A 4457-nucleotide genomic window follows, 5' to 3' on the forward strand; every position below is an offset into this window, starting at 1 on the left:
ATTTTGGTCGCACAGATGAAAAAAATTATTAAAAGTTAATAGAAAGAATCATTTTTAATGTTCTACAGCCCAGGAGGGTGATTGTAGTACATATTTTGTATATTTTACACATAATTAGAAAAGAGAGTTTAAATATTCCAAGCATGAAGAACTAATAAAGTTTAAGGAGGTGGAAATTCTAAATATCCTGATTCGATTATTTTATCTACTCTACATGTACTGAATTATCACACTGTACCCCATGAATATGTACAATTGTATGCCAATTAAAATTTTGATGCAGATAGAATAATTGACCTTACTAATTTTAATCAGTCAAGGAGAACAGAGCTTTATAGACCATCACTCAATGTTCTTGCCTGAACACACTGACCACAGGGTTTATTTGTGATCTGCTTTCAGCATTTGACTCCAGAGCTTCTTCATAAACTTTTTCACATCCTCATTTCTGAAGGTGTAGATCAAAGGGTTTAACATAGGCGTCACTAGGGTACAAAACACTGTCACGGCTTTGTCACTGGGGAGGGAGACAACAGGTCTGAGGTACAGGTATGAGCAAGGTACGAAGAACAGGACAACGACGGTGACGTGAGAGGCACAGGTAGACAGGGCTTTGCGGCGCCCTTCAGAGCTGTGAGTCCTCAGGGAGCACAGGATGACCACACAGGAAGCCACCAGCATGGAGAAGATGATCAAACACAGTGACCCACTGTTGGCAGCAATCAGGGGCCCCAAAGTGTGGGTGTCCATGCAGGCCAGCTCCAGGAGAGGAATCAAATCACACATAAAGTGGTCAATGACATTGGGGCCACAGAATGGTAACTGGGACATAACAAAATCTGTATGGCCCCATGAATGAACCCCAAGACCCCAGCCGCACCCCCAGGACACCGCACACCTGCCGCCTCATGATGGTCATGTAGTGCAAGGGCTTACAGATGGCCATGTAGCGGTCACAGGCCATGGCCATTAGCAAGATGATCTCAGCTGCACCAAAGAAATGTTCAGCAAAGAGCTGAGTCATGCAGCCACCGAAGGATATGGTGTTCTTTTCAGAGACCAAGTCAAAGATCATTTTGGGTGCTATGGAGGAAGAGTAGAAACCATCTATAATGGACAAACAGGAGAGAAAGAAGTACATGGGAGAGCCCAGGCCTGGGCTGATGAAGATGGTGACAGAGATGAGCGTATTACCTGCCAGAGTGATCACATAGGTCACCAAAAACACAGTAAATAAGAGTTTCTGCAGGTCTGGATTTTGAGTGAGACCCAGCAGCATGATACTGTTACATTGCCCATCTTTCCTCCCAATTTGGCTTGTATTTGGGTCATATGTTTAATTTGAAAAAACTATCACAGTATTTCAAAGTGCTGATACTTCAAAATCCTTGTTAAAGTATTCCATTACCTGTTAGACTCGTTCTCTGCAATTGATGGATTTAGACTTTGTTCGCTTCAGGTCTTTTGCAGGTAGTTTTAAAGAACAGAAGGAAGTCAGATATCACCCAGTTCATTTTAATAAAATAGTGACAATACATTAGAGATACCACAAGAAAGTAAGGTGTTAGGAATGGTGACTCATGAACTTTTTTTCTTTCTCTAAAGCAAATCTGAAAGATGACTTTTCATTGTTTTGTTGAGTACAAATATCCTCAATAACAATTATTTCAAAATTATGTTTGTCTGTTGTTGTGGATATTTATAGACATGTGAACACAAGAAAAGCCAACTATATGTGATACCAACGTGTCAGATCTCTTTGAATCTAAACCAGCTATGTGATGGAGCTTCTTCTCCATCACAAATGCATGTAGGGGTAGAGCTGAGATGAAGTATTTCCTTTCTTTTTTTTTTTCCAAATACAAACGAATGATCTGCTCAGTGAGCATGATTCATTCAAAAGTTCTTATGTGTCTGTCTCCATAACAACCTTTCTTTCATGTTCCTCCTATACACTTTTCTGGTTTCAGATATGTAAATGGTACCAAGTTTCAAGTATTTCATAAACAAATGTCCCTTTAAGCTGAATTTTTATCACGGAGAGCATTATTCTCAGGGTTTAATAAATTTTCCCAGTCATATTTTACAAATGGAATTACATGAGACATAGGTCACCCTGAATTTCCCATTGATAAGACAAATGTTAGGGTGACATCAGATAATAAAATTTTCATTTTATTATAAAACCATTGAGATAAGATAAACTTGCATTTCTCATGGCTATTTGGTAAAAATATTCACTGTATACAAAAAAAATTCTTTAAAATAAAGTGATCTAGGCATGCATTTGAAAGGGTCAGTCCATGTTGTCACAAAAGAACATGAGCTATTTTATTCTTTCTTTACCTCTTTTCCCCCTTTCCCCCAATCCCTGACTTAAACCCATAATCACATAGTTAAAAAAAAAATTCTGGACACAGAAGTCAGCATCATATCTCACCTTAAATAAAATTGAGGAAAATAATATCTCTGGTTTTCAGGAAAGCTGAGTCCCTGTGTCACTTCCCTTTTATTCTTGGCTCATTCAGATGATAAATACAGTTATTACTTATTATTCTTAAAAGATCTAATTCACAAATTCTAATTTTAAAGCGACAACACGGAAGAAATAAAAAGGGGAAAAATTTGAACCCATTGCAAGCATAACCATCCAGATTCAGTGAATTTAGTGAAACATAAATGTTAGCCTTTGTGTTTTAAAAGTGACTTAGTCATTTTTAGCTGGATCACTTTTGCAAAAATGCAGATAGTGTTTTCTAGTGATATTTTTATGTTTTTCTGTCCAAATTCATTCTCATAGGAAAATACTAAGTTTCCAGTCCTGTATTAACTATACAAATAACTTCAGAGAAGGTAATCCTACTCAATCAAGCTGATCTGCTTAAAACTTTGAAGAAAGATTTACCTTTCACTGACCTGGGTCTGCTTACTGTGGAATGTTCTGTCAGGAGATGGTGCTGTCACTTCTTTCTCTCCCTGTGGGCATATGCAACACAATTTGCAACAGACTCCACCAGCTGACTAGTGGAACCCTGGAATGGTAGACCGCTCTCCGGTGTGGACATTTTAGTTCATTTGATTCCACTGTAGATCTGAATGTCCTCAGAAAAATGAACTTTTCCACTTTGTATGCATTGGTAGCTCTAGTTCTTCATTCCTACTCATTTTCTCGGTGTCCTATGAAAACATAAATGAATCTTCTATGTGTAATTCTTCAGAAAAATATTTTCAGACATTTTTGAACTACATTCAATGTGAATTAAAAACAAAGGGAACACAGCCTAATTATCCAAATCAGGAAAACTTATTATATTCCATAACAAAGCATATAAGTGAATTCACTTGGTTGGACATGGTTTTCTTAATAAATTTGGCCAAACTTTTGCTTCCTAATAGCCTAGGAGTGATGTCTAGAGGGGCTTTGTTTATCCTAACTCAAGTTCTCTTTTCAACTCCATTACCTCTAGAAACGAACTCAGCTCACGAATGGGATCTCACAAACAAATCTCCATTTCATCAGTCATGGCTCTACTGTGATCATTTGCTCACAGACTCTTCTTTATAATTCTCCCCTCATAGACTCTAGAGAAATGTTTAAATTGACTTTCACAGACTGCATGCTTTGGAAATGCTCTGAACTTTCCAGTACCCAGAGGATCCATAATTGCTGAAATATTTCCAAGGCAATAGTAAAAGTCCTTTACTTACTCCCACTTGGTGCCCACAAACCTCATTAGTGGCTAGTTTTAGAAATACACTTGTTGATGCTTCAGGTATGTCCAGGCTATAGATTAGAATAAAACATGAGAAATACAATTTGGAAAACATTTTATAGGGTTTCTTTGTTAATTGCAGTCTTGTTGATCATGGCTTAGGATATGGGTTGGTTTTAGGCCTAGATCAGAGGCCAGAGAATGGATTTTTCTCTGAGACATGACTGGTGTCAATGTTATGTTTGCTCTGAAGAATGGAACTGCCAGTGATCAAGATTGTGTCTGAGTATGTTGGAGACTGTGCATTCTTAGTGACTAACTGAAGAGAATTAGATGACAGAATTCCCAGCTATCAAAGATCACATATTTTAAAAGTCATGTGAATATTAACTTCTTTCAAGGAGATTACCTAGATGACACATTTTCATGGTCACTTCAGGGGCCTGCCTCTTTTCCTTCCAGTCCACAGAGAGAGAATACTGATAAGTAGACTTGGACACTATGCTTCCCACAGTAGCTATTGAGAACATCGCAGTCACCCAAGCACTGTGGACAGAGACAGACAGAGCACCCTGGAAGGAGACCACACCACTATCTCATCTCCTGCATCTTCTGAGGTGATGAAGAATGGCTGCCACCTTACCTGAAAACACCTTTCTTTGCAACTGACCTTTAAACCAAACTGAAGCACTCCTGAAGTCTAGGACAGAAAAGGAAAGAAGGGACATCAGCTCTGGTCTCAGT

General features: G+C 38.4%; 1 pseudogene across 1 annotated transcript; it reads right to left on the reverse strand.

The window, feature by feature from the left end:
- Positions 1–381: 381 nt before the first annotated feature.
- LOC306639140 (olfactory receptor 4C45-like) lies at positions 382–1299 on the reverse strand (annotated as a pseudogene). Its single transcript has one exon. The product of its transcript is annotated as an olfactory receptor 4C45-like (transcript).
- Between the last annotated feature and the right edge of the window lie 3158 nt (positions 1300–4457).

Source organism: Sciurus vulgaris (genome assembly GCF_902686455.1).
Source record: "Sciurus vulgaris genome assembly, chromosome: 11".
Classification (NCBI taxonomy): Eukaryota; Metazoa; Chordata; class Mammalia; order Rodentia; family Sciuridae; genus Sciurus; species Sciurus vulgaris.